The sequence below is a fragment of the Microplitis demolitor genome, chromosome 4 (genome assembly GCF_026212275.2).
Source record: "Microplitis demolitor isolate Queensland-Clemson2020A chromosome 4, iyMicDemo2.1a, whole genome shotgun sequence".
NCBI lineage: Eukaryota > Metazoa > Arthropoda > Insecta > Hymenoptera > Braconidae > Microplitis > Microplitis demolitor.
The window spans coordinates 10,391,700-10,404,292 of record NC_068548.1 but is presented as its reverse complement, the minus strand read 5'-3'; positions in this window follow the sequence as shown (position 1 = coordinate 10,404,292).

The following is a 12,593-nucleotide window of genomic DNA, read 5'->3' as shown; positions in this document are numbered from 1 at the left end:
GTTTTAATAAAGTAAATCATACTGTACGTTACCGGCGATTCACTCGCGATAGAAAATATTACAAAATTGAGTAATAAATTCTGTGTAAAACTGCGTCATTCCACGTGGAAAATATTGTATATCCGGCATCTACCAGGACACTCCACATATTGTTATTTTGCGAAGCGTTTATTGTAAGTAATTGAATTTTATCATAATTGGCAATGAAACTTGCATTTTTCTAATTCATTCCTTTCACTCTATCTCTTACTCATATCATTTATTATCCTATATTACTGGTAAGAATTATTAAATCGTCTATTAAAAATATTATTAATTAAGTAAGAACTGATGAGTCTATTCATTATAAGAAATCTATTGATAAGTAATAAGCCGTAAGGTAAGTTGTTGAATTTTCCATACGTTGCCAAGTTTGAATAAGAGCGGATCTTTGCTTTGCAAGAGCCCCAGCCCACTGCTCTGTCCGGTAAAATAAAAATTTGTTAGAGGCCAGTCTAACCCAGTGTTCAACCCGTGAATTCTGGTGGCTGCTGGTAAAAATCGTGAAAGTAAAAAGCGATTTGTCATATATTGTGACCGGGTATTTAGCTCGACTGGAATCCGTCAGACAAACTATTTCCGCACAATCTAGTTGGCTTACCTGGTTCGGCTTCTGCAGTTGTTGGGCGCCAGGTGATGTATCAATCACCAAATTCGATGCTCGGAAGAAGTCAGCTCAGGGTGGCGGATCGGGAATAGGGTAGGCACTTATAATTAACGTCAAATAATTACTCAGGAGTAAACAAAATTAATTAGTCGTATATTACTGGAAAGCGAAATTAGAAACAGTTCGATATTACAAAAATACTCTGGCACAACGAAATATAATTTTGCCGTAGTCGGTGAGCCTCGATATAATTATAGTAAGAACAATTAAACGTACTCTGGGTAGTATCCGGTATTGCGACTTAACGGCAATGTGATGTTAATTCACTTGACAATCGACCGTCGGTAACTCGATCAAGCCGATAATATACTTCAATTCCCCTCAAAATGTTAGCTTGACTAACTACACTAATAATTATGATAATAGTAATATAATACTAATAATATCCGGGAGTCGGAAAATACAAGAAGAGAAACGCCAATAAGGAGACTCGAAATGCGCGGTATCAAATCAAGTAAACAATAATCAAATAAAGTACAAAAAAAAATTAAAGAGATCAAATTTCAAAATAACACTTAAATCTTAATTTTATCCGTACGTACAAGTACGGTACCAAAACGCTGCCAATGTAAATTACAAACAGAACAGAACATCCAAATTGTACCAGCGGAATAATTCGAGTTTGGAAACGCCTGACCCAAATAGAAGTTATCCGATAATTTTATTTATCAACAACTTCGGCGTCAACTCGAGTTATTCCTCGAAACAAATTGATCGGACTCGCTCACCGGTCGATGATCTCAAAGTCCCAGGATCGTCGTCTCCACGTGGTAGAAGAGAATTCGAATGGCGGGCCGGGAACGGCGTCACAGTTCTTCACCAGAGCCTGGATACTCCAAATAGGTTGATCGTGACTTGCTCGATCACTGACGGTGTTGATGAACGTTTGTATGGACAAGGTTTCGATCCAAACAGATATCCGCACGCGGAAAAATAAATCACCGGTATCGGTGTCGTCGTAGACTGTTCCAACGCACCAGCGTTCTATTTATAACAATCGCGATTGCGATGATGCCACCGCACTAAAATTAACTATCGGTTGCAAAGCACGTGTCAGTTTTTCAACGAGGTACGATCCAGAATAGCGTCGTCTGTTTTCGTTCACAGGTTCCCGCCTATAGTTCAGGGCTTTCTCACTTGGCGGCGCTTCGGTAAAGTCTCAACCGGGCAGTCATCCCCATTGTGACGGTCAGTTTCAACTCCCACTTGAGACGGTCGGTCACTTCGAAGTCACTCCGGTTTTCATGATAATTACTCGATCCACGCTACTATCTGCTGTGAAATCCTTTGCTCTAGCTGTTCGTGCCCAGTAACTAAGCTGTTCGAAGATTTTGATCGTCCGGCAGGTGAAATCACGATCCGATGTCAAATTCGGACATTTCTGCTAGCGTTAATTTCCATAAGTCGTCTCTCGGCTGGGATTGGCTGTTACCTACTCGGGCCGTGAGATGATGGTCAGCGACTCGGTCATGTCCTCTTGGGCTCTGGTGACCAGCAAACGAGTACCTATCTTACAACTACTAGTACCAACTTAAACTAACTTAATTCCTAATTGACTTAATACTATTATGACTATGACTAATTTTTCGAGTCTCGGATCTTTCTCGTACCACGCTGCCAACTGAACGAATTGATTAATTTAAATTACGCGGGCGAATCATTCGAACGTCGGGATCGGCCAAGTCAAAATACGAGCTGTCACAATAACATAAACTTACATTATTTAAAATAATGTAAGGATTAAAAATAACGTACGAATTAAACAACTAAAGTGACCACGTGTCGGCGTCGAATTATGCATTGAAATTTTAAAAGGTCACAATATATATATGTTTTTTTTTAAATTAATCATACAGAAAAAAATAGAGTTTCGAACGTATTATATATTAATAATTAAATACTTAATAAATCAGTTTTTTTTTAATTGGTTTTTCAAAGAGTTTATGTCTAAAAATCTAAATAATTATAAGGAAAATTGATTTTTTATATTAATCATTAAATACTTTATAAATAAGTTTATTTTAATTATGCTATAGAAAAAATAATAATGTAGACAAAATTTTTAAAAACAGTTTAGAAAAACTTATTCATCAAGTATTTAATTATTAATGCGAAATAAGTTTGAAAAAATTAATTATTTAAAAGAAAAAAAATTTTAATAGATTATAAAAATAATTTTTTAACTACTTACAGATTTTTTTAAACTTAATCCATGATTTAAATTTGTCATTAAGAGAAAAAACTTGTACTTTGTTGAATGTTCGGACCTAATTTCTTTTCTTTGTCTATTATGACAATTTTTAACATGAACCTACTCTCACTTTAAAAAATCTTATATGTAAGACAAAAAAAATTAACGGGTCAATCGGAAAAAAAAAATTTTTTCTCAACCAATCAAAAAAATTCTGTATCTTCTATTGTTAGTCACTGTGAGCACGTAGGTGAAAACCTATTCTGGTTTGTTTACATGTTTACAAAAATTTATTTAATCAATGTTTTACAAAAATTATATGAAAACATGAATTAGTAGTATAGTCTATTATCGTAATCATAATTTTTTTATTCATAGATTGGCCAAAAATGAATAAATTCATTCTTAACAAAATTTTGGCTCGTAAAGTTAGATAACTAAAATACCGCCACCTATGAGTAAAAAATTTAACCAACATTGTATTTGAATTATTGATTATAAAATCCCAGCCGTTTGAAATGCATCGATATTCATTGTAATCAATTTAAATATAAATTATAAATACCAGTTTTGTAAAAGGTGAAGCATTAAAGTAATAATAAATATTATAACGTTCTCTTCTATTTTACGCGTCCCACGACGGAGTGTGGTAGGCCCTCAATAGCCGTTATGACTCTCCGTTGGTTGAAAAACTGAAAATAAAAATAATAACAAAACAAAATGTCCCACCTGGAGATATCCTGAATCTCCCTAGACCCGCAGCTCTGCTCAGGCTGGGTTAGACAATCCTAGTTGGGCGCCAGTTCGTGTGCCTCACGAACAAAATTAACTTAAAATAAAACAACGGAGAAAAATGAAATGAAAATAAAAATAAATACAGGATAGCGATTTTCAGATTTAGGAATAGGATAGCAAGACAAAGATAGCAGTAATTAAAATAATAAAGTAAAATAATACCGAGTTGCTGACCATTTGCATTTAATTATCATATAAATAATAAATTCATTAATCAAGTGTATCGCATACTCACATAAACAATATCACAAAATAATAGTAGTTCATTTACAAAAAAATAATAGTAGTATGCGTATACAAAATTAGAATCAAAATAATAATACTGAATAAACAATAAGTATATCAGCCGCAAAATAATTTATCGCATACACAGAATATAATCACTCGCCTGTGATTTCCATAAGAAAATATAAATACTAGTAAATAATAATTTCACTCGCACGTGAACATAAAAAAAAAAATAAATATAATGAACTGAGAACAATCTCAAAATAATACTTCAATAAGTATAAATTATTATATCACTCGCACGTGATCATGGAAAATATTAAATAGATAATCTCACATCGGAATTCGAAGTATTCCCAATAAAAATTCCCAGTAATTTCCAATGGTGAATTTTTCCGGCATTCACAAAATAATATTATCCAATACCCAAATAATGAATATGGGATAGTATTCTTGGATCAAAATAATTGGAAAAATATTTTGATCTTTGTATCACGCTCACGTGATGAATAAAATAATAAACTAATAATACACACAAGAAAATAATTCTAATGATAATAACTCAAATTAATAATAAATGATAATTTAGCAACTATATTCGCATATGATATATATTGAGAACCCAGTCGCATCTGTTTTGTCACCAAAAAATTAATATTCACCACGTGACATAAAATATAAATAATATCAACATATTTCCCAGAATTAATATCCGGTGTTAATAAACAATAATAAATATTCTCGATCAAAACTTAAACATCCACTGGGTTTAATAATCATTCACCTCATCATATGCTTGAAGCCAATATTATTACTAGAGAATTGCTATCTTTGTTACGATCACGCGAGTGCAAATGGCCACCAACGCGGGAAAGCAAAATTACACGCCAATGAATTAGTCAAAGGTACTTACAGTCGTCGTCGACGTATAAAACCGTTACGGGCTTCATTGGTGCAACCTCCTCAGTACGAAAAAATAAATACGTATTTCCCCAATACGCTACCAGTTCAAATGGCAAAATAATAGATATGTATTTATACAATCAAGATCAAATGGCGTCACACAAAATGCCTTTTCTTATTAATTATTTGCGAGAGCAACTAACACACACACTGCTCTAACAATAGATTATCCACGTCTGACCATGGCAGCACGTGAGTTTCATGCCGGCACCTCGGCCGGCGTCATCTTTATATTTCTCTCTTGCTTTGACCAATGGAGTTTTATACCCGTCTCATGCTAATATTCAACTAGTACCCCCACCAACATAGGGGATGTTAAATGTGTAATTTCACTTGCTTCCCGCACTAGATGTCCACTTGCTTCCCGCATTATTAGTTAGAAATATTGTGAATGCCAAATCACCAATGATTTATGCGTAAAACCGGTAATTTATTTATAAATTAATAAACTTAAGACGCGTTTTCATTTGTTTCTCTATTCGCACTCAACTGGATAAATGGTACTATCTCTGTTGCACTTGTACATCAAATAGGAACTTTGTTCAAGCTTTTCTCGTAAACAAATGGAAGTTATCAAAAAATTCAAGTGCACTTCGCTAGTTCATAGAGTAAAGAATCGGGTCGGTTCGAGAGAATCTCGAAAACTATGATAGATACAGAAATGGTCTTGGTTTCGCTTTAAAGAGGACACTTGGGGCTATCGAAAAAAAATATTTTAGAAAAAAATTTTAAAAAATGAGAAAGCTTTCGAATTTAATATTTTCAAAAATCGTATGGCAACACGAAATTTCGGATTCAAATTTTTTACCACACTACCTTTGAACAATCTTAAGAGATCCTAAAAATTTCAGAGAGGTATTTGTTTTTTTTTTTTTTTTTTTTTTTTTTTTTTTTTTTTTTTTTTTCAAAATTATGAATTTTTTAATTTTGGCAAAAAAAAAAAATTTGTTTTTTTCACCCCTGAGTCTAACATAGTTAAGAGAAAAAATGTCATTTTATGTAAAAGAAAGTTTGTACAATCTAAAATAAAATTGTGGAACGCATGCAACGCATAAATGTAAGAGTAAAGAGTGGAGCAAATTATGAGAAAATTCACACATCGATTCAATTCATTTACAGTGCAATGAAATTGTTAGCTAAACTATTAATGTATCAATTATCGGTTGCATGTGTCCCACATTTATCGTTTTAGATCTTAAAGGTATTTTCATAAAACTCACAATTACAAATTTTCAGGACTATCTGTAAGAAGTTCGTAATCTAAATATGATTTTAAATCTTGATGAACCTCAGAGGTATGATTTTACAGTTGTGAGTCTGTTCAAAAAACATGGTATATTAATAAGTTTTTTTATTTCAATCATCATTTTCTGCTTCTTAATATTATGCGTGTAAAATTTATTCTCTTATAATATTCGCTTTTTTTTTTTTTCATTTTTTTTTTTTTTTTTCTTGCACTGTCATCTAGTTTTGAGTCATGCTTCAAATTTTAAATCTATACTTAGTTCATCGGAAAGTTAGTTAAAAATCGATAACGAAATTCCACCCGAACTGTTCATGAAAGCGCGTTAATAAAAACGTGGTGAAATAGTCTTTTTTTTTTTCTCAAAATGACGTTTTTCTGAACTATGCTAGACTCGGGGGTGAAAAAAAAAAATTTTTTTTTGCTAAAATTGAAAAATTCATAATTTTGAAACAAAAAAAAACACCTCTCTGAAATTTTCAGGATCTCCTAATATTGTTTAGAGGTAGCGTAGTAAAAAATTTGAGCCCAAAATTTCATGTCACCATACGATTTTGACGGTTTTTGAAAATTTTAAATTCGAAAGCTTTCTCATTTTTCAAAATTGTTTTCCAAAAATTTTTTTTTTTTCAATAACCCTAAGTGTCCTCTTCAAAACGAAACTAAGACCATTCCCGTATCTAGTATAGTTTTCGAAATATTCAAAAAATAAAGAAAAATTAGAAAAATGGTAAGATTTTGAATTTAGAATAACTTTCCAAATAAAAATTTTCTAACGTTTTTCCTTCGGCAAATCTCTGTTTTAAGGTAAAAGAAAATTTTGAACCAAATTTCGCCCAAATCAAAAGGGGTCGATTCCAACTACTGGTCGATTTGACATGGAATGACCCGTGCATATGCATGATTCTTAGAAAACGACTTTAAAGTTTTAAAACTCAAAAATAATGCGAAAAAATTTTTCCAAAAAAGTTGTATTTTTTTATGAAAGAACGTGGAAAAACGAAACTTCATTATTCTTTGTTTTTTCATTTATACAAATTTTCAAAAAGTTTTAAGCAACAAACCATGAAAAGAGTGGTTTTTTTGAAAATTCCATACCTTTTGAACCAATGATCTAAATAATCTCAAAATTTAGGAGTGTAAGTTTTTTGATGAGTACTAAAAAATATCAAAAAACGACAGAAATTAAAAATTCTTACAATCGTCCGATTTGGCGTGGAATGCCCCATATATATTTTTTTAAAAAATTCGATCATATTTTCAAATAGTCGTATAGATATATTGTTATCTAATTAACGAGCTGGTATCATCTATTGTACATTTAATGTACAACGTGCTCTGCAGTCACTCTATTTGCAGTCGTGAAATTCAAAATATGGACTTACATAATTATTACACGGTTTATTATTTTTTTAACTTCCCGCTGAGAAAATCGATGATTTTCAAAAATTTCAGGAAGTTATTGTTTTCATTTGTCTTAGAAAGTTCTTCTGACTATTTGTAGAATGATGTCCGAATGTCTGTATGTGTGGGTGTGTGTGTGTTTGTGTGTGTGTGACCGTTCTTTAACTTTTTAACTAATGAACCGATTTAGATGGCTAAGGCAGCAATCGAAAGAGCTTGTTGGCCATCAACTTTTCTGAAAATTTCAGATCATTTGATCAAGTAGACTCAAAAATATTGGCAAATTACGAAAAAAAAATTATTTTTTTTTTAGTTTTTTATTGATTTCTCAGAAATGACCTATACGATCGACTTCAAAATCTAGTCAGCTCTAGAATAATAAAACGCGTCAATTGCCACCTCAACCATCAAAATCGGATCATTTTTCTAAGAAGTATCGTGAGATAAAGAAATGGTAAAAAATGGTTTTTTGCAAATATCTTTAAAATAACTGAACCCAACGATTTTAAAATCTGAACAGCTTTAGATTTTATCAAAACGGGTCGATTACTACTTCAAACATAAAAATCAAATCATTTGTCAATGAAATATCGTGGGAGAAAAAAATGGTAAATAATGTTTTTTTCGAAAACAACGGCATACAAAAAGATTTTCGAGCTCGAAGCGCTTGAAAATGTATTCCTGACAATATTTTCGAGCTCAAGGAGTTTGAAATGAGCAGGAAGATTTAGGGCTGGCTCGCAGGGTCAACCGATAGATCGATTTTTTTTTTATTTAAATATTAAAACTTACTTAAATTGTTGACTAATTTTTTGCACGCCGCGTTATTGTTTTTTTTTTTTTTTTTTTTTTTTATTTCTAATTATTACTTTACGCATTTTTATTTATTCTGAATATTGAACTGTAGCCAAATTATGGAACATAAGATTTCTTTAGCTCGAAAACATCATTTTCGATATAACAAAAAATAATAGCAATAAACCTTCTATACACTGAAAAAAAAAAAATAATGCTGCAATAGGAACGTTCCTGTAGCATGATCTTGTGGCTGCAGCAGGAATAACCTGTGGCTGCCACAGGATATTCCTGTTACAGCTACAAGATCAGTCCTGTCACAGCCACAGGTTATTCCTGTTGAAGCCACAGGTTGTTCCTGATATAGCTACAGGAATAATCATGTTGCAGCAACAAGCTTTTCCTGTTGCAGTCACAGGTCTATTCCTTTTGCAATCACAGGTCCATTCGTGTTGCAGCCACAGGAATAATCTCAGATTCATAATAAGGGTAATAATGTGTATTAGTGGAGTTGAAAATCAATGACGGTAATATACATTTTTTTCTACACGCACAGATACATGAGTGTGTACGCGCGCACACACGCATGCACACATACATGCGCACATATGAGTTTACACACGCACACACATGTGTGTGTTCGTGCATATGCATATATATATATATATATATACATATATATATATATATATATATATTAGGGTGGGCCAAAAAAAAGTGACTATTTTTTTTTCTTTAGTTACAGTGATAATATTCTTTAAAATGATGAAAAAAAAAATCTGGTAAATTTTGAGTTCTTAATATTAATATTAAGAGGTGCCTATTTGCAATTTTTTATTTTCCATTTAAATATCATGGAAAAAATTTTTTTTGCGTCTTCTGATTTTTATAAGTAGCCAATGATGCATCATAGGAATAATTGGAAGGCATAATTTTGCAGGTCATTGAATGCTCTACAAACTAAGTGTCTTATCGTTTTTCGATAAATCTATTTGTTCAAAAGTTATTTGAGGTTGAAGTCGAATTTATATTAAATTTTGAGATCATTTCACTTTTCCGGTGGAACTATCAGACATATTACAAAACATCATAGGATCTTTTTCGTAGACAATTTCATTCCTTAAAAGTTATTGCCAATAAAGTTTTTTCGACTGCCACATTGTTTTCTAATTATTTCCATTTTAATGTTGAGCTCTTAAAATCGATCAGAAGACTATTTTTTTTATAAGCTTGACATTAAAATGAAAATAACTAGAAAGCAATGCGGAAGTCGAAAAAACTTTATTCAATATAACTTCTTGGGAATAAAATTGTCTACAAAAAAGGTCCTATGATCTTTTGTAATAAGTCTGCTAGTTTCACCGGAAAAGTAAAAAGATCTCAAAATTTAATATGAATTCGACTTCAACCTCAAATACCTTTTAAACAAAAAAATTTATCGAAAAACGATAAGACACTTATTTTGTAGAGCATTCAATTACCTACAAAATTATGCCTGCCAATTATTCCTATGACGCATCATTGGCTACTTATAAAAATCAGAAGACGCAAACAAATTTTTTTCCATGTATTTAAATGGAAATTAAAAAATTGCAAATAGGCACCTCCTAATATTGATAATAAGAACTCAAAATTTAATAGTATTTTTTTTTTTTTCAGCATTTTAAACAATATTATCTCTGTAACTAACGAAAAGAAAAATAATCACTTTTTTTAGCCCACCTTAATATATATCGACGTTCTAATCAGCAAATGGTCTAACTCCATTTTAGAAAATCCTCCATTTATACGAAAAAAAGGAAGTTAAAATTTTCTTTTCATCTAAAAATCAATTCTATATCTAGTATATGTATAGTATTTTTGTCAAGGTTACTCAGATGATTTTTTTTCCGACTATTAGTATCTGAAAATTGCACACAATCACCTACGAAAAATAATCAGTTAGATACTTTGCTAATTAGAACGTCGATATATATATATATATATATATATATATATATATATATATATATATATATATATATATATAAAAACAAAATATTCTTATCGGGGTTGATTTCCTACTCCATTAATTCAGTTATATTGTATATTTGTCACGATTTTAAGACTATTCCTATGATTGCAACAGGACTGGCCCTGTGGCTACAACAGGAAAGTCCTGTAGCATTCACAAGATCATTTCTGTTGCAGCAACAGGTCCATTCCTGTTGCCACCACAGGACTAGCCCTGTAGCTGCGACAGGATTATTCTTGTGGCTGCCACAGGGTCGTGTCCTGCTGTAGCAACAGTTTTTTTTCCGTGTTGTTAACTAATTAACTAATCTATTAAAAATGTAGTGAGCCACATATGAGATGTTCGGTCTTGGATTTTCCAAACCTTAATATAATTATGCCAAAAATTAAAGGAACAGATATATTTTAGAAATTTCTTAGAGATTTTCGTACGGCTCTAACTTTGTGAAAAATAATCGTATAGAGATTTACAAAAAAAGCATTATACAGCTTGAAATCTTTAGTTTCGATGCATTTTGATCAAAATTTTCTTATTACAACAACTACCGCGCGAACATGAGAAATATTACGAGATAAAAATGTTCAGAATTTTTGTTTTTTGAGAGTCCATGGGCCGTAGAAAAATTTAATTAGCTAAACCAATGCATAGGTCGGTTAGTAAATTTATTCAGCTTTGAATTGCTTTTTTTATTAGCCCTAATAATTTGTCGCAAAGATATCAGCCTAAAAAAGAAAAAGGATCCTTTTAACTTTGATCATTAATATCTCAGCTACCAATGATCGCACGATAAATTGAGGGACAGTGCTAAAAACTTGAATAAAACCCCTACAAGACTCTGTCATTATTTTTTAAAAGAACAATTTTTCTTTACTTCTGATATCCATTAGAAATAAGTGCAAAACATGACTTTCTTTGGCTTTCTAGTAAATCACCCGCTACTTTGTAAATATCGATGAAAAGACTAATCTCTCTAGGTTTCTTTTAGCTTCATGTACCATCAATGACCTTGTGAATTTTTAAGATAATTTTTTTTTTATCCATCCACCCGTTTTTTTGGGGTGATCGATCAAAGTTTTGCAAAACAATTAAAGGAACAAGTTTCGTTCCTTTAATTGTGTAATGATCATCAAAATGGAAAGATAATTTTTAACTTCCCACTAAGAAAATTGAAAATTTTCAAAAATTCGGGAAGTTATTGGTTTCGCTCCCATTTTCGAAAATCAAATTTCTATCAGATCTTGACGTTTTGAGGTTCTAGGAAGCTATTTTGACTAATTTCAAGGTGATGTCCGAGTGTACATATGTAAATATCTGTAACTTTTAGCAGATAAACCGATTTTGATCGTCAAGATGTCATTCGACGCGACTTGTTAATATCTAAACGCTGTGAAAAATTAAGGCTACATTCGAAGATATCCCAAAAATAAAATTTTTTTAAATATATTTTTTTGGATAACTTTTAATGTGTCCGGTGGATTGATTCCAAAATCTAATCAGTTCTAAAACTTCATAAGCCGCGTTGAATGCTACCTGAACCATCAAAATCAGTTTATTCGTTCCAGAGAAATTTGTTAACGAAAGAATTAAAAAAACTTTTTTTTCTTAGTTGTTTGAAATTTCTCAAAAACAGCTAAACAAATTAATTTTAATATCTGATCAGCTCCAGAACTTTATAAAACGCGTCGATTACCACCTCAACCATCTCAATCGGTCAATTCGTTTGAGGGATATCGTTGGAGAAAAAATCGTAAAAAACGTTTTTTTTTCGAAACCAACGGCATACTAGAGTGTTTTTGAGCTCGAAGAACTTGAAAATGTATTCGCAACAATTTTTTCGAGCTCAACGATAGACCGATTTCTTTTTACTTTCCTTCCATTTTTGCGATAATTACTCAGTAATTACAAGAAAAAGAGATAAAAAAATAAACTCCTAAAGAAATGGCAAAGAAGGAAAAAAATTAAACTATTTTTGTGTTCGAATTTTGTTTTTTTTTTTTTTGTCATAATTATGAAATTTTTTGAAAATGTCTTAACTTTCCGCTTAGAAAATCGATGATTTTCAAAAATTTCGGGAAGTTATTATTTTCATCCCGATTTATGAAAATCGAGTTTTCATCAGATGTCGACGTTTTGAGGTCCTAGGAAGCTATTCTAACTATTTTCAGAATGATGTCTGAGTGTCTGAATTTATGTATGTGTGTGTGTGTGTGTGTGTTGGCCGTCAACTTTCCTGAAAATTTTAGATCATTTGATC